Raw genomic sequence first — 19,490 nt, forward strand, 5'->3', positions numbered from 1 at the left:
TGAAGTTTGGATTCGGTCTAGGGGCTGCACTTGGAGATCTGGAGGACCACATGTGATCCTGAGGCCATAGGTTCCCCACCCCTGGCTAGGTTAAACTTGGGAGTTGTTGGTATATTAATGGTATTTAAAACTCTTTATAAACCTACAAAATAAATAAGTCAGTAGGCCAGTTCCAGGAGTTCCACTGTATCAGTTAAGATGCTCTTGGCTGCAAGTAACAAAGGTTGACTTTGGCTATCTTTTACAAAAAGAAAATTTATTGCAGTATGTAGAGAATTATGGAACTGAACCAATAGGAGAGGACTTGGTGGTATACAGGGCCACTCTTGATGCCTAAGGAACATGGAGCAAATCAACAGTGTAATAGCCTCTCAAAGACATCCATGTCCTAATTCCCGGAATTTGTGAACATGTTAGATTACATGGACATGTTAGATTACATGGCAGAGGTTGCAGAAGCAGTAAGGAATGAATACAGTACAGGTAGGAAGATGGGACAAAAGGAAAAAGGCAGTCTGATGACTAGTGCAGTTAAGCTTTAATGTCTATACCCTATGACTAGCACATGCCCAAATGCTGGCAGTTCCTCCTCTCAGCATCTAGCTTTCATGCTTTAACCAGTAAGAGTTGTGTCCCAGTATCTGTGACTTACACATTCCATTCTGATTCTACCAAGCTTCATCTGCTCCTCTCTGAGTAGAAAGGGTAAAGCATTCCTACTTTTAGAGGTAGTTCACTGGATTCATTTTGACCACCTTAAGTACTCTTTACAATGCTTGGGATCTTAACACGTTAACTGCCATGTAAGTTGTATTTAACTCATGCTATTGTTGAGCCTGGGGACTTTGTGAAGCATATGTAACTCACATGTCTCTTCACCTTGGGAGCCATGAGAACTATTTTTCAAGGTGCATATAACTTAAGCACAGAAAACAATAAAAAATAAAATTTTCATTAAATTAGAAAGGATCATTTTGTTTTTGAAGTTTTTATTCTATTTTTGTAATAAAACATTCTTGCCCCAAGGGGGAAAATTTCTTTTTCTAGTGTGGTAGTCAATGTGTTAAAAACAACATTGTTTTGAGATTTATAGCTTCAGTCAAAACTCTGAGATAAGAAAAAACTTTTAAAGCATCTTGTTATTTATCTTGAGTTAATTGTTAGCATTTGTAGGTACTGTCTGCTCAAATAGTTTTCTTTTCCCCCTACCCACCTGGGGTAGTCACCAAATAAAACTTCTTTATTTTTATAACACTATCTGGCCCAGTGGCATGCATAGCAGATATGCAGTATTGGAGTGGTTGAATGAATGAATGTGAAGGAAAATTATGTAATATCTGTAAACTTTCTCAGCAGAAGGGAAAAAAATAGCAAATCTTAAGAAAAAATGTTGATGAAGCAGAAAAATATCCTGGAAGTACAAACAGTATTTTAAAAGAACTGAGAATAAGTTATATTCAGAATTTTGAATAGGTAATTATAGGTTTTATTTATGTGAGAAGTTGAAAAAAATGCATGTTTATTTCTCTGATTTACTGAATCCAAACAGTTTTCTATCTTTGCATATCAAAGATGAGTATAGCTTTGTCTGATAAATATAGTCTAATTTGATAATAAAATAGTTCTGTGTTATTTTGATTTAGATATATTTTCTTTGTTTCTTTTTCTCAAAATATGAATTGTGAATGTGGATGCCATGCAATATTTCTCTTACCTCCAGGAGGTAATTTATGTTGGTAGTTATCAGATTAGAACGCAAAAACTTGTTCTGTACAATGCCATTTTTTTGCTTAATTGCAGGATCTTGTGCTCAAATTGCATCCTGTAGCCTACCTGACAGGAATGTGTAAGCATAAGTGTTTTTGCATGTGTTTTTCTGGAATTTGAAGTTTATAGATTAAATGTTTCAAACTTCCAGTCAGCTTTGCAATAGACGACTTGCCAGGAACGATCTGGATTGTGAAGTAGGGGCAGTAGTAGATAGCATCCCAGGTAACTTAGAAACAGTCTGACTCCTAATTGTCCATGCTTAAATACCTGAACATCCATTAACTCATTACCATCTCATTTTACTTGCTTCAAGAAAGATCTGTTTAAATTAGCACTTGCATTAGAAGTCACAACGTAATGCTTGAATGATCTGGTTATAATAATATTTTTATAGTTAACTGAGCTTTCAAAATAATGTGGTTTTAAAATTTTTATATTTTATAGGCACTTTGTGAATGTTTATGGAGTATGTACAAACAGCCATATTTGGTATAAATAAAACAGATGAGGAGATAGGATTCTAGACGTGTTTCCACCATAACTATGACCTTGGGAAAATTACTTATTCTCCCTTTGCTTCAATTTTCTCATGCCAAAGATGAGGAAGGTTTACTAAATACTTCTAAGATCCTTTCAGGTGTTAATATTCAGTGATGTTATATTAATGGAAGGGTGTACTTATGGCCAATTATGCTACTCCTTCCCTCTTTCTTCCTTCATATGTTCCATGGATATTTTCTGAACACTTATTTAGTGCTAGACATTGTTGCAGGGTGCTAGGAACAGAAGGGAGGCATTGAAGAAGGCATTGAAAATACTGCCATCAATGAAGTGATGTTCTGATGTGGAAACAGGTAAATAGGATGCTTTCCGGCAAGGATGGATGCTATGAAGATAGTGAATAGGGTAGGATCAGGGGAGTCCTGAGTTAGAGGAGGTTGAATGTGGTGGTTAAGAACAGCCTGTCTGTGGAGGTGACATTTTAAAGAACCCCTCTTATTCCTATACCACAAAAGAACTCCTTCCATGCTAAGAGAGCAATTTTTAATGCATGTGAAACCAATGATAGTAGCTATACAAATCTATAAAGGTGATTGAATGTCATACATATACACATATTTAAAAAATGCAGGTAATAACTGGGGAAATCTGAGTAAAGTCTGTGGTCTAGTTAGTTGTACCAATGTCGATTTCCTTATTTTGGCAATGTACTATAGTTATGAAAGATGTTATCTTTGGAGGAAGCTGGGTGATGGATACACAGTACTTCTCTACTATAATTTTTTGGCAATTTCTTGTGAGTCTGTAATTATTCTAAATGTAGAAGTTTAAAAAATAACATATTAAATTGTGTTTATTAAAAAAATTGATCTGGCAGTACATATCTGAGGTTTTATCAGATAACCAACCCTTCAAAGAAATAATCATATAGAATAATATACCGAAGAAAAGAAAATAAATAGGACTAGTATAATACTAAGTAAACCAATTGTTTCTTAGGTGACTAAGATGTAATTAATAAATAAAAAGAAATAATAACTAAAAGTTTAAAAAATAAAAACCACTTTATTGAGCTATAATTTATATACAACAAAATGTACAGATTTTTAAGCACATTGGTCGATGAATTTTAACAGATGTAACCACAGAAGTAATCACCAGCCCAATCAAGAAAGTTCCCTGTGCCTCCTCATGCAGTCAGTTCCCCTTCCTGCAGCTCCACCCTCCCACTAATCTGTAGTTCCACTGCCACAGGGTAGTGTTACCAATTCTAGAATTTCATATAAATGGAATCATTGAATATGAAGTCTTTTGTGCCTTGCTTCACTTACTCAACAAAATTTCTATGTTATTCTCAATGTGATATTTAATAATGACAGTAATTAATGATTTTTGAATGCCAGGCACTGTTTTAAGGGCTTTATATATAATGATTCATTTAATCCTCACAGCAACCCAGTGAGTTGGTACTGTTGTTATCATCACTTTCCTGATGAGAAGAACTAAGGCAGAGAAAGGCTAGCAGCTGGTCAGCAGCAGAGCCATTTACTCCTGAGTCCACACTGTTCCCTCTGTGCCGTGTTGCTCTCTTAGGTCGGTAGCTGAGAGATGAGAGGGAGCCAGCCATGCACAGATCCAGAGGATGAATGTTTAGACAGAGAGAGCGAAACAGGAAAGAACTTGATATGTTTGTTAAACTGAAGAGACAATGGTGTGGTTAGAACATTGTGAGAAAGAGGCTGGCACAGTAGACAGAGAAGGTGCCTGAGGCCCTGTAGGTCCCAGAGTCTGGGAAGGAATCTGGGTTTTATTCTGTACAGTGGGAAGTCTTTGGAAGGGTTTTTTTTCTTCCTTTTTTTTTTTAAATGTAGTAAAATGTGTATAACATAAAGTTTATTATTTGAACCATTTTAATTATACAGTTTAGGCGTTAAGTACATTCACATTGTCATGCACCCATCACCACCATCTATTTCTAGAGCTCTTATCATTTTGTAAAACTAAAACTTGATACCCACTGAACTCGCTCCTTATTCCCTCCTGTCCCCAACCTCTGGCATCTACCATTCTTTCTGTCTCTGTGAATTTGACTACTCTGAGTACCTTATGTATGTCATACAATATTTGTTCTTTTTTCCCATTTTTAATTAACACATCAACTGCCATGCTAGAAAAAAATTTCTCCTTAGGGCCATGGTGTTTTATTATGAAAATAGAAAACAAAATAATCCTTTCTAACTTAATGAAAAATTTGTTATTTTTTATTGTTTTCTGTGCATGAGTTATATACAACTTGAAAATTAGTTCTCGTAGCTCCCAAGGTGAAGATAGGTGTGAGTTACATATCCCTCATGAGGCCCTGAGCTCACCTCTAGCTTGAGTTAAATACAACTCACATGGCAGTTAATTTGTTAAACATAGTATTTTGAGATAATTATAGATTCACATGCAGTCAAAAATAGTACAGGGAGATCCCATGTAACCTTTAACCAGTTTCTGCAAATGGTAAGAGCTTGCAACACTGTAGTACAGTATCACAACCCAGGCCATTCACATTGATACAGTCAAGATACAGATTATTTCTGTCATTGCAAGGATTCCTCATGTTGCCCTTTTATGGCCACAACTACTTTCCTCATACCCCCTCCTAAATCCTGGTAATAACTGATCTGTTGTTCATTTCTATATTTTGTCACTTTAGGAATGTCATGTAGATGGAATCATGCAGTATGTAACCTTTTGGTGTTGACTTTTTTCACTCAGCGTAGTTCTCTGATTCATCTAGGTTATTGCTTGTATGGATAGTTGGTTTCTTGTTATTGTTGTGTAGTGTTTCTTGGTGTGAACATACTAGTTTGTATAACTATTCACTGTTGAAAGACATCTGGATTGTATCCAGGTTTTGGCCATTATGAATAAAGCTGCTATAAATGTTCTTGTACAGTTATTTTTGTGTGAACATACGACATTATTTCTCTGTGATAAATGCCCAGAACCAGAATGACAGAGCTGTATGGTAGTTGCATGTTTAGTTTTGTTTTTTAAGAAAATGCCAAACTGCTTTCCAGAGTGGCTGTACCATTTTATATTCCCACCAGCAATGTATGAATAATCTAGTTTCTCTGCCTCCTTGCTGGTGTTTGCTGTTGTCACTGTTTTTTATGTTAGCCATTTGAATCGGTGTATGATGATATCTCATGGTGCTTTTAATTTTCATTTCTGTAGTAGCTAATGATGTTGAAAATCTTTTAATGTACTAGTTTTTTGTTTGTTTTTTGGTTTCTTTTGAGACCAGGGTCTTGCTCTGTCACCCAGGCTGTAGTACAGTGGCCCAGTCATAGCTCACTATAACACTGAACTCTGGGGCTCAAGCAACTGAAACTACAGCATGTACCACCATGCCCAGTTAATTTGTTTTATTTTTTGTAAAGACAGGGTCTCACTATGTTGCCCAGGCTGGTCTCAAACTCCTGGCCTCAAGTGATCCTCCTGCCTCTGCCTCTGAAAGTGCTGGGATTACAGGCATGAGCTACCATGCCTGGCCTTAATGTGCTAGTTTTAAAAAGAGCCAAATAAGGAAAAAAATCCAACTTCTTAAGGTGAAAACTGTATTCATTTATTTAAAAAGTCAGTGAATGGATGAAAGAACAGACAATCTGCAGCTAAAGTGAGTCTTACTGTTCTGGGAGAGTTGAGAAAATTACTCAGAATAAAGTAGAGATAAAAAGGTGAAAAATATGGAAGAAAGGCTAAGAGAGATAGAGCATAGAATAATCAGTAGACATCTAAGAAGAGTTCCACAAAGAATGGAGAGAATGGGGTATAGATAATATTAAAGATTATTACTACCATATTTTCTAAAATGATGAATCTTCAGAGTTAAGCAACAGAATGAGCTCCAAGTAGGACAAATTAAAACAAACCCAAATCTTATACATATTATAGTGTAAGTGTAGAAAAACAAAGACAAAGAAAAAATCTTAAAGGCAACCATACATGTAAATCAGGTTGCTTCAAAGGAACAGCAGTCATATGATAGCTGACAACAATAAGAGAAATGATGACAGAATAATATCTTCAGGATGCCAGTGGGTATAACTGTCATCATAGAATTCCTTATCAGCTAAAGTAACATTCAAAAGTGAGGGAGAAAGGGAAATATTTTCAGACAAGACTAAGAATTTGTATTTCCAAGAACATTGCCGAAAGATCTAAGAATGGGTTTAAAGAAGACACTAAATCTAGAAGGAAATAGAAATGTTGGTCTTCATTTTATTATTTTCTCTAGTTAGGAAATGTTTAGTATTTGGAATTTTCAAATATTTAAATAAAAGATGAGGAAGTAGAGATAGCAAGTTAAGATAACTCTTTAGAGATTTTTATTGTGAGTGGTTGCAGAGAAGTGGTGATATGTCTATAGTGCACACACGAAGTCAAAGGAATTGTGTGGTTTTTGTCTTAAGATAGACAATACCAGAAAATATTTATAGGCTTATGCAAGTTATTCAGTAGAGGAGGAGAATGTAAAGATTCAAGAGCATGTAAGCGTACGAAGAAGAGCCAAGTCCTGGCACAGGTGACATGGGCATTTATAGAATAGCATGATAATGAGGGCCCTGAAGTTGTGCTAACTTTCTGCAATGGCTCTTCAAGGACAGCTTCCACTCTAATAAGACAGAAGCCAGAATATAAGTATAGATTTATCCTGTTCAGTAAATGTACTTATGGACAATTCAGTGACTTCTTGTGGATTTTTATTCTCTCTGTGAATATTCAGATGAGCTTATAAGCTTAGAATGAGAGGAAGTGTTAGAAGAGAAGTAACAATGTTAAATAATTATTCAGATAGTCAAAAGGAAATTAGGGCAAGATGCTAGGACATCATACGGAAACATCTGAGTGCAAGTGCACAGTTGCAGTTATTGGTAATGGATTTTTTTCAGTAGAGTTTGGAAGTTGTGATGCAGTTGTAAAGAAGGCAGCTAGTTGGGTTCAATTGAGGCCTCTCACATGGAAGTAAGAAACAAGGGTGTTGAGGGTGTTTGCAACGGGGTAATGGGTCTCAGTTGTCTCTAAGTTGTATAACTGAGGAAGTGAAGGACATTCAAATATGATGTAGTCAGAAGACTTCAAGAGTCTATATTGATTGGAAGAATAATTGCAATGGACACAGGAGTGAGTATATTAGGTACCTCAGATCCTCTAATCCTCACTTCAGCTGTTCCATTCAATCCCAAATACTGGAATTCTCCTCTCATTTGGAGGAATCAAATGATAGAATCAAGAAAAGTGACAAAGTTAAATTTTTGTGGGGTTAACTTTGGCCCTTAGAGAATCAGAGAATGGGTGTATGCAGGTAGATCAGCAGGTAAATTACTGATGCCACCCCAGCTGGATTGTTCTGTGACACACACCTTCACATTGCCACTCTGAATTCATCCTGTGGGTTATGCCCTCTTTCCTCTGTCCTCTCACTTTTCCTAGGATCTCACTCCCCTGTAGAGAGAAGGCCAATGGGTAAGCTGTTGGAGAAGTTCTGTTTTTCTGAAAACCCAGGCTGACACATGGGATATTTGAAATCTAGACTTCAGGTGGAACTTTAATTGGAGTTGACATAGTTTAGGGAGTGACCCAGGAGCATAGGGTGCTGAGATGGCATAAAGGAAAAGGTAAGATGGGTAAGTTGCTGAGGCCTCAGTGTTAGAGTGAATGTTTACATGAATTTGAAGACACCTGGGATAATGACAGGAGAAGGGGCAGAGGAACGTAGAGAGCCAGGAGCTATAGTCTTCAGTTGGGGGGAGGAGAGAGGGAATAACCATAACGTCAGGTGTGACAGTACTGAGGATAAAGGGTACTACAGCCTGATCACATAGGCTTCAGAGGAGCTGGGATCTGGAAGGAGGAAGAGGAGAGGAGTTGATAGTGCCTGCTCATGGCTGTGATGGGGGTTACTCTTGGTAGACTAGATAACATAAAGGCTTCCTGGAGCTACTTCTTTGGGCATTTGACTACAACACCTTGCAGCTTGGAATCTCAGGACATCCTGGTGTGCCTCAGCTTCATTTATGAATAGGGAGAATGATCTCTTCACCCTGGAGTTCTAAGATTCAACAGAAAAGAATAAGCAAGAAAGTAAAGTGAGAGACCGTATATGCTATATGCCACCCCTCAAAAAGATAAGCCTGGATGCTACCTTAAAAATGTTCTTTATGAATGTGGTCCTCTGTGTGGTTGTGCATGTAGCTGTCCTGTGAGAACCTCTGTCCCAGCTTGTCTCAGTGCCTCTACATGCTTCTCCAAGCACTGGTTTCTAAAGCCCAGAAAGTTCTTTTTGTTGTTGTTTTCACCACATTCAGGAAGATGGGACATGGTGGGAGTCCGTTGTCTGAGCCAATATTATCCTGGGGCGTATTAGTGTCCATCAAAGTGGGTAAGAAGAAGATTGAAGTGTCATATTGCTTTAATGAATGGGATGTAGACTGCTGAGTAAGGCTCCCTGTCACTGTGCTTTATACCAGAACCCCACTGCATAGTGAGAAGTGGACTCAGATTTTTGTGAGAATTAGTTATTTTCTTTCAGATTGTCAGGCAGTATGATGAAGGGTTACCTTATAAACAACATTAGATCAGGTTATGGGCTGTAGCTAGCAGTAAATTTGAAGTCTGTATTATCACGTGGTACAATTGGACCTAATGAAGGTCATTAAAATATTCTCTCTTAGGTAGTGCTTGTTGGGCATCTGCAGGTAGCTGACACGGTACCTGCTGCTTTGGGACAAAGGGTACATCACAGATAGAGAACCACTTTATGCAAACCAAGGAGCGGGGAATGGGGATCTTAGAATTACTTGGTTCCATTTGAGTTGGCAATGTAGTATTTAACTTTAATGACAAGAGTTTAATATTCTATGTACCAATTTTTCATTTGAAATAAAATACCACTTCATTTTACATGAGCAGATCTTGTGACAATAATGCATTTCTTTACAAATATTAGCCTATTATACATCTTAAGTCAGTTGCACATAATTGCATTTCACCTACTCTACATAATACTTTAATTAAAACTAGGATAATTAAAATACAGTTTTAATGAACAATAAATTCTGAAGTTGCCAAGCCTAGAATGAGTTAGTTGAATCATACCTTTTTCCTTTTTAGCTCTTAAATCTGTATCCACATTATATTTTGAAATGGCAACGATCATGAGCAAGAGGCATTTTTAAATGCATATAATAATATGTACTATTAAATAATGTGTTTCTTTATGGCTGTCTTATATATCTGTCTATCCTCTTGCATATAGTTGGTTATTTGCTACTAACTATAATCTCTAGAAACAAGGAAAAGGTTTCCTTTGTCTTTGAAGGCCCAGCAACTTACCAGAGTGCTTGGCCATACTAAGTAGTGAATGTTTATTGGATGAATGGATGAGTATTTCTTGAATGAATGAATAAATAATAGCACATGGCTTATTTTGGGGAGAAGGTGTGAGACAAAGTACACTAGACTGAGGCTCAGAAAATAGGGTTTCAGTCTCAGACTTGCTACTTAGGACCTGTGTGACCTTGGGCAAGTCAGTCAACTATTCTTAGCCAAGTTGAGATAGTGGTATATCTCAAATGGAAATAATAGTAGCTACCTTACCAACCTCTTGGAATTATTATTGAGTGCATATATTTGGTGAATAAAATTATAGGTGTGAAAACACTTTTTAACCTGTAGAGCAAGCATATTGTAGTGGTATTATCACTCCAACCTCTGCTCATTCTGCTTTCTAATTATATACATGAACATGCATCAGTATTCATAGTCAGCTGTTCCTCATCTCATTTGGGACTTTATGTTTTAGGAAGTTTTTGCATAATTAATTTTCAGCTCTTGGTTAGTGACACTTTGCCATATAGAATATAAGGAGATAAGCACCCTGCATCCTTCCCTTTCCCCTTCCTTCCATCCCAGTTATATTGTCCTTGGGAATTCCAAGTGAGTCTTAATGTTGTCTGGGTAATTAGGGAATCATTGCTACCTGTGCATCTAATAGTTTATTGCACAGCCACATGTAAGTGACTTTTATTAGCTTTTCTTTTGTATTATCAGTGTCAATGCTACCCTCCCCCAATACAAGTCATTTGTTTGTATAACAAATACCTCATTGTACTCATCACCCATGAAAGTTACTCCTAGAGCTCCAAATTTTCTATAAAGCAAATGTGCTTTACACCCAGGCCAAGGGGATACTGCTGGAGTAGAAAGTCAGGATGTTGTAGTGCTGGTTTACTTGTAACCCAGAACTGGGGCATGGTCCCCATGAGCAGCTTCCAGTGATGCTCCAGGGTACATATCACCTGTACTTCTGTGGAGAGCCAAGGGTCAGTGGACTCAATCTGTACCTGCTCTTTGGGAACTCTGTATGATGCCAAGCCTGGTCTCATCTGGTCTTATCCCAGGCTCTTTAGGTAGAAATCTTGTATGCAAAATTACCTTCTCCCATCCAAAGGATGAGGGGGAAGACACTCTCTAGAAGGAACCTTGGAGAAGGGATGTGCGCAGAGCTCAAGGACCATTATAGGATGTGTATCCCCTACAAGGCAGTCATGTACTTTAGGGTTGGGACTGTGAGGAGTCTATAAACAGGAAATATCAAGACAGTGATGTTTAGAGAAGGCAAAGAATGTTAAGCAGATGAAAGGCAGACTGCCCAGAGTTGGCTAGAGGTGCTGTTACAGTTGGCAGCCTGTGTCCACAGGGTGGGTCCTTCTTTGTGGAAAAGGAAACAGCATTCCCTTCCATGGGTGAGGGGAGGAGGAATAACGCAGCATAACCTGCAGAGTCCTTGAAAGTGAGTGAGGAACATAACTGTTGGAAAATAAAAGGCCCTATACAAATGTGAAGTGTGTGAGGAGCATGGTGGGGGTAGAATGCATACTGGATTTGAAGTAAGAAAAATGACTTTAAGAACAGCTCTACTCTTTGATCATTTTCTGATCCTTAGAAAGGCTGACAGTGTTTGAAGGCCTCAGTTTTTTCATGTGTAAAATGGGGTCAAACCAATCCTGTGAATGTCTGGTGTGAAAACATTTTCTGTTGGTTGGTGCTGTGGTGAGGAGTGAAGGGCACTGGCAGTCCTTGGGAAGAAGATACTTCTAGAAGCAGGGGTAGGGATGTGCAGCCCATGCAAATGATGTGGAGTGGAACACATTTTTCCTGTCTTTCTGCAGGACAGCTCTGAGTCTTCACAGCATGTAGTTAAGAAAGCAGGGAAGCCTTATCGCACCAATTTTTTGGATAACTGCATGGGGGAAGAAAGTGGCTACATGATTTAAGGTCAAATAATACGTTTGTGATAGGGCTGAGGGTGAGATTCAGCCCTTAACTGATACCCCTCTGGTCATTTTTGTGCATGTTTATGACAAGGTTGGTCTCAGCTTACCCATAAGGGTGGTGAAATGACAAAGGGCAGCCTGCACTGGGCCTCTGGCACCCTATGCTTTGGCCCCAAGATGTCACATGCAGCCACGTATCTTAAGGCAAGTTTCTGACTTCTGCGAGGCTCCTTTCCTTCAGGTGATAATAAACTGGCCTGCCCACCTCACAGGACTTTTCTTTTTGTGCATGATAATCAAATACTGTAACAAATACAAGAGCGTTTAGTGAATTATGAAGTGTCATGTCTGTGTGACGTGGAATCATTTTCTCATGAGGGCTCATTCTTTGTTGTAATCAGATCTGACCAAAGCCTAGTTATATCTAATTGCCAGAGTATTTGCTTCCAAATGCCAGTCCCTCATATCAAGGTCATCCTTCCTTCCTTCAGTCAGTCAGCACTGTGCTAGGCTCTGAGGATAAAAAGATCAGTACAACAATTCTGGCTTCTCAAGGGCTCACAGTCTGCTGAATGGGTTACAGCAGTCTCATAGTAGTTCATCTCATGTAGTCTTTTTTTTTTTTTGATAACAGCTTTATTGAGATGTAATATACCTACCATAAAATACACCTTTTTACAGATCATCTAATTCAGTGGTTTTTGTCTATTCACAGGGTTGTGCAACTATTGCCACTATCTAAAAGAACATTTCCATCTCTACAAAACAAAACCCTGTATCCATGAGCAGTGACTGCCCATCCTTCCCTCTTCTCAGGCCTGGCAACCACTAACCTGCTTTCTGTCTCTGTGGGTCTGTCTCTTCTAGACATTGAACATAAGAGAAATTGTGCACTTCGTGGCCTTTTGACACCTTCCGTAATCTTTACTCAGTTATCTATTTTTCTTCCTTTTCATCTTGCCTTATATTGATCATCATTAAATATTTCACTGGGTCCTTTTTTTGGTCCCTTTCCTGGGCCAAGTTCCATGGTGCGGGGGAGGGATCAAGAAAAGATATTCCTTCGTTCTTTAAACAGATACGTCAGAGGCCTCCTTTATGTCAGATGTTCTTGCAGGTACTGGCATGATGTCACCGGTTCCCATACAGTCTGGTAAGGGTGAACCAATAAAAAAAAAAGTGGATAAAACCCAAACACATACAGCTGGTAAGGTGATGAAAGAAGCTCTGTCCAAGGATGTATTTGTAGGAGAAATAGAGCTGGACATTGTGCACACAGCATTTGCAAAGGAGCTAAGGTGGGAGAGAGTCCAGTGTGTACTTTGGCCTGAAAGGAAGCCAATGTAGCTATAGTGCTCTGAGGAGAGTGGTCCAAAATGAGGTCAGCAGGGACAGGATTGTTCAGGCTTTGTGGAAACAGGTTTGGGTTTTATTCAATTGCGGTGAAGGGATTTAGACCAGGAGAGTGCCATGATCTGATTTGGTTGAAGAAAATGTGGCTGCTTTGTGAAGAATGTATATTAAGGGCAAAAGAGGGAGCAGAGAGAACACTTGGGAAGCCTTTGCAAATGTCCTGGCAAGAGATGTTGGTGTCTGGGATTAAGACAGGGCAGAAGAAATGGAGAAAAGTAGACCAGTTGAAGTTATAGGTTAAAAGTAGAATCTTTGTGGTGCACACCACCTGGGGATTGGACACATCGGGGGAAGGGAGGGGGCAGGGGCAATATTTGTAACCCTAACAATATTAGTACCTCCATAATATGATGAAATAAAAGGAAAAAAAAGATTTTAAAGTTGAGTACATAGTGGAGTCACGCTTCTTGTTTCCGATTTGTGCCCTTGGGTGTATATTAAGTGAAATGATGACAACTGGCTTCAGATGGGGTTTTGTGCATGTTAAGTTTGAGATCTTGTAAAAAATCTGGGTGGGAAGATTAACTAGACTTTTGTATATACACAAGTCTGGAGCATAAAAATTGGGCTGGAGATTTGAAACTGGAGCTCATTAGTGTGGGGGAGGTGTTTAAAACTGTGGGAATGGATGACTCTTCCAGGGAGAGAGAGTTTAGAGACAGAAAAGAAGAGAAGCAAGGTCGGAGGACCTCAAACACTTAGGAAAGAGTAGAGAAATAGGATGCCCACAGAAATATAGAAAGGGAGGGGCAATGAGGAGCTTGCTGCTGTGGGATCACCAAGAAGAGAACTTTTCACCAGATTCCAGCCCATAAGTAGCTTGAGTCAACAGCACTTGCATTCCAGCCCTGAATGAATGATTGATCAGCAGAGCATAGGAACAGAATGGGAAATGTGGGAGAGAAAAGGAAGTGGAAAAAGACAGACAGTAGGGAAAAGCCTATCTTTTTGTAGCTTTTGTCACCTTTTGAGTAAAACCTGCACATAATGGACTCAGCTGCACAGCCTGGTGGGAAAAGGTCTACTAGTTTCACTCTCCACAGTGGCTATAAATTAGAAGGCCCTCTGAAAAAAAATGTGTTGTGGACAGATTAGAAAGTTTAGGATCAAACAGCCGTAACAGCACTAGGTCATGTTTCACTCAGGATGATTTTTCTTCATGTTTTAGTACTTGGGGTCTTTGTCATAGCTGACGGAATTGCACTGTTTTACCTTGGAAGGTTATAAATGGGGAGACGTCCTTAGAACTTATTTATCTTTGAGAGCATGAATCTTTCCTTCTTCAGTCTAGACTTTCCCATTCATTATTAGATGAGGTAAATTATTATATCTGAGAGATAAATTATGTCCTTTGGTGATATGTGTATACTTTATTTTTATAGTCAGGGTCTGTAGTTTAATGCATGAAGCAATTTTGAGAATTACCTATGCTAAATAATTTTTAGTATTTAGAAATTACCTATATGAAGTCTACCCATGTTCACGGTCATTTTAACACCCATATTTCATTCTGTAAAATCACTAGGAAATCCTTATTGCCTACTATAGTGATCTAGATTTCCATTTACCTGTGCTTTGTTGAGTTTAGTATTTTATCTAAAAACCTGCATATGCCAAGTAATTTAAACAACTAATTCACTATCAATGATTTTATTAATATTTTTATTATTTTTAAAATGGATGTATGCAGAAAAGCCCTAGTCTGGTTTGAAGCTACTGCATGTGGATTAACATTTCTGAATTTAATTTTAGTTAAACTTAAGAATTTCATCTATGAAAATGAATGTGAAGCAGTACTTGTGTTAATTAAAGTTGCAGCAAAAGCAGGCATAGGCAACCTGCCGTTGGCTTATCTTTGATCCTTAGTTGTGAGTGGAATGTCCAGTTGCTTAGTGCCTTGGCCTTCGTCTAGCGTACTCTATGTGAATTTTAAAAAATTGTAAATGCCCTGGATACAATTTAGTCATTTCTTTGATCTAATGATGAAATAAGGAATTGTGGCTATCATGGAATTTTATAAAAACATCTACTGGTTAAAACTTTTTAAGAAACTGTTTCTGTAATAAATTCTTAGTGTGAAATACCCTTGGTTTAGCATTTTCCATTATTTTGCTGTTCTTAATATCTTTAGAAATAGATAAAAGATATTAATATAATTTGGAAAGAGACAAATATAAAATGGTGGCTAAGAATGTGAACTCAGAAATTAGAATGCCTGGGTTCAAATCCTGGCTCTGACACTTAATGGTTGTGGGACCTTGGGCAAGTTACTCAATTTCTTTGTTTCTGACTTTCCTCTTCTGCAAAGCAGGTATAATAATAATAATGCCCAGCTCATAGTATTATTGTGGGGATTACTTGTTTAAGCACATTTAAATCTAGAGGGCTTGGACTAAGATCAGCATAATTGTTAGTGGTTCTTATTTCTTTCATTATTATTATTACTACTTATTTGAGTGTTCCAAATAGAGGAAGAGGCTAGGGTTGTATCATTTTCTTGGTGTTAGTTCCGTTTAAGGAAATCTTGCAAAGAGAATTGAATTTTGTAATATCTCATTACTTTCTGGAGACATGAAAATTATTAATCCTTCGTGTGAACAAAAGTCCAAATTCAGTAACAATAGATAAAATGGAACTGAGGAAACAGTAGTCAAATGGATCCTGAGGAAGGAGTTGTAACTTAAGTTATGCAGGTTTTAAAGGCATCATCTGAACACTTCATAGTACTTTTCAAAAAAACATCCTCCTTGGTTACAGACAATATGGAGCACCAGAATGTTTCACAATATGGAACTTGGAGTGAAGGATACATCTTTTTCCCAGTCCCCTTTCCTTTTCAGAACATTAGTTCTGAAAGTAACAAACCCATCACTGTGGGCAGCTCTCCTAGATTCCATTTGTACATTTCAATGCCCTATTCAAGCAAGGTAGAGAAGGTACTGAGTACTGAGGATCCAGACGGTCCGTCTTAAGTCCCAAGAAAAGAAGGGTGCTGACAAGGGCCACTGCAAAGAGGACCAGGAGCTCGCAGATTCCAGGCCAAAGAGGTGGTTCTCCAATTAAGAGCACAGTAGCAACAATAGATGTTTAGGTTTCTGTGTCCTCCAAATGTGCCTCACAGGTGTATAACACACATAAAATTATATACAGGTTGAGCATCCCAAATCTGAAAATCCCAAATTTCAAATGCTCCAAAATCCAAAACTTTTTAAGTACCAACATGAATGATACTCAGAAGGAAATGGTCAGTGGAGCGTTTTGGATTTGGATTTGGATTTCAGATTTTTGGATTTGGGATGATCTGCCACTGTACATTCTGTAAATATTTCAAAATCCAAAAAAAATTGAAATCCAAAATACTTCTGGTCCCAAGCATTTTGGATAAGAGATAACCTGTAATATTATTATCTGCCATATATATGCAAGTTTGCATGCACATATGGATGTGAAAGTATGTATACATGTAGAGAGATTAGACAGCTACTATACATTTCATCTCATTTTGGACTTTGAATGCATAATTAATTTTGTTTCCATATTTTTAAATCTATTGCAGTGGTAAAAAGTCTCTTAATCTTATCCATATTTTAAGTGAATAAAATTATGATATTGATTAGAGTAAGATTTGTAATGATAAAACATCCTACATCACAGAAATGAACATCCATGTTTTTGTCTTTGGGATGTTCTACCAGTATACATTCTGCAGATATTTCAGAATCTGAAAACCAAATAATTAGATAATTTTAAGTGAATTATACAAAACTGAAGATTATTTTATGGATACTGTTTTTCCCTTTTTGAGTTTTTAATTAAATGAAATATCTAAGGAAGCAGGATTTATGCTTGTAACATATCTTCTTGATTTGGGGCTTGTTCTCATGGTTTTTTTGTTTGCTTTTTATGAAGTTGCCCTCTTAGAGTTGAGGGATTTGTATAACACAACATTGGATAAGATGAGAAAATAGAGATTACTGTTTAGCCCATGTGGCTAGAGGGCATATTTGTGATATACAGGCTCCAGCTCATTCTGGTTTGCCCAGGATTGTCCCAGTTTTAGCACTGAGAGCCCCCTCAGTCCCTGGGCAAACCAAGATGGTTGGCCACCTATTTGTTTTATAGCTACTGTGGGCATAAAACTTGCCATATTAGAATTATATCTTTTCCCTAGTACTGTCAAAGGCTCTACATCTAAAAGTAAGTATGGAAAATAGAAAAATAAATCTAAGATTAGCTAACTATCCTGTAAATGCTAAGCAAGGCAGAAATGTTTCATGAACAGGACTGAATTTATTTTCAAAGCATTTTTCTTAGTCATGTATCATTGTCATATAGGAAGAACTTGATATGTTTCCATAATATGCTAGGCTTGTGAATTCAAGAAAATTAACCATAAGATAGTCCCTGACTCCTAGCACCTCATTCTAGTTGCCTAACACCTTTTTACAAACATTCTAGTTTATTTTCCCTTTGTTCTTTGTCTGAACATCATTCAGGGCTTGTTGAAACATACCTGTTGAAATTAGCTCAGTGAGTATTTCCCAGTTTGCCAGAGGGAGACATTTTTCTTTCTTCTTGGTGGAATGCTTGACAAAAACACAGATGCCCTGAAGGGAGTGTAAAATATGAGGCAAATCAGAGGAGTGCCAATGAGCTGCGTTACTAGGATACTCTTAGTCACAGCAATTGTTATAATGAGAAACGCCAGGCTGTTAATTGCCCCCACAACTCAGGGCACCTCCAGCCAAAATGCAATTGTGTTGTGAAAAAGTATGACGAGAAAATCTGATATGTATACTCTGATCCCCAAATGTATACTTTCTTCTGGACATCTTATAGCCTTTTCTGTTAAGCTTATAAATTTGAAAAATAGAAATGGTATGATAGAGCCTTTGGTATGCTTTGAAATCTGCATGCATTCTAACAACTTGTCATCTTGCTCGTGGCTTTCAGACAAAGGAACATTGCCTTCAAGAAACAAACTGTTACTTTCATATCTTCATATATTAAAAATAGCAGTGATTTTAAAGGACAGTCTATCATCAGGAAGAATAGATCTGACCCATATCCACAGCAGAATGATTAAGATCTTTATAACTTTGGGTGAGTTCTTTTGACTAACTCAGAGATCCTTGAGTTTACATGAAAGTAGATAAATAAATTAATGATGTAAGTCTCTAAGAAAGAATGGACCTTCTCTCTGACTGTTGTTTTTCCCAAGCCTGTGGAGAACTTGTGAATGGGCCCTCCACCTGTGAAGTAGGTCCCAGGTGTGAATTCCCTAGGTGCTTCCTCAACAGGTGACGGCATGCATGGAGACCAACCCTGTGCACCCAAAGCGGTCTCTCCCCTCATTATCACTTTATAATGATGCTTTGGGACCCTCATTTCACTGTATTTTACAACCAGTAGTCACACTTATGGGAACACTTTGAGCAAATTCTGCCGGTTCTTTTTAACATAAATGAAAACTCACATGAATCTATATATCAATTATACTTAATAATAATGAATATTTCTTTTATTCCTGCTCCAACCCCTGTTACCTTAAATCAAATTAGGTTGAAATTATTTGACATCAGGGACTGATTTTTGTACACCTTTTTGTCTCTTGTATACAACACAACACAGCACACTACATGTCGGCACTCAAGAAATACTCGTTGATTGAATGAGTGGAGCATTGTGTCATACCTGATAAGTTAATAAATATTTTTCTATTTGTTTCTTTCTCCTTCTCCCCATTTTTTATTGGGATAAAGAGACAATGTTATAGCAAAAGGCAGGTGGAAATGGTATTTTGTGATTATTGCAGAACATTGGCCGGGGACTCCCTCTAATACTGGTACCACTGCAGTTGGCAGTCATAGTTCAGTGCTCCCCTTGTCACCCAGAGTCTAGAGTCAAAAGTGGTAAATAGTTTATTTACTTTAGAAATAGTCATTGTTGCTTGTGTTGCTTTTCTCTCTTTATTGACAGATTTAGGTTGATTTTTAGTAATAAATATGTTTTCTCAGTTGGTCTCATTTATGAAGAGGCAGGGCAATTTAAAACACTTTTTATCATTTTCTCATAATTTCTCCATTAGCTTACCATTTGTATCCCAGTTGGGCATAAAGTTCACTCTTTTTGCACTGCCACTATCTTTATTCAGGCCATCAGCATATTCTACTTAGATTCCTGCAAAAGCTCTTAGCTTTTTCCTGTGTTTACCTCCCAATCCAGTCTATACCCTTGAGGTTAAGGAGATCTTTCTGAAGATCACAGATAGCACCCTATGTGGACTGCCCATCCCCTTTAAAAATATTTTAATGGTTTCCAGTCTTTAGGACGAAGTCTGAGCCCTGATCCTACCTGCCTGGGCACTGTCTGCCTCTGGCCGCCCCTCCTGTCAGGCCCACCTCTCCTTTCCCTAACAAGGCAGCCACACTCAGCTATTTGTACTGCCCAGCTGCCTCAGCCCTCCTGTCCCAGAAC

General features: G+C 37.9%; 1 protein-coding gene across 1 annotated transcript in view; it reads left to right on the top strand.

The window, feature by feature from the left end:
• The window catches only part of SDK1 (sidekick cell adhesion molecule 1), a 905,178-nt gene that overhangs the window by 344,080 nt on the left and 541,608 nt on the right, over positions 1-19,490 (top strand). The window lies entirely within an intron of this gene.

This window comes from Microcebus murinus, chromosome 19 (assembly GCF_040939455.1).
Source record: "Microcebus murinus isolate Inina chromosome 19, M.murinus_Inina_mat1.0, whole genome shotgun sequence".
Taxonomy (NCBI): Eukaryota; Metazoa; Chordata; class Mammalia; order Primates; family Cheirogaleidae; genus Microcebus; species Microcebus murinus.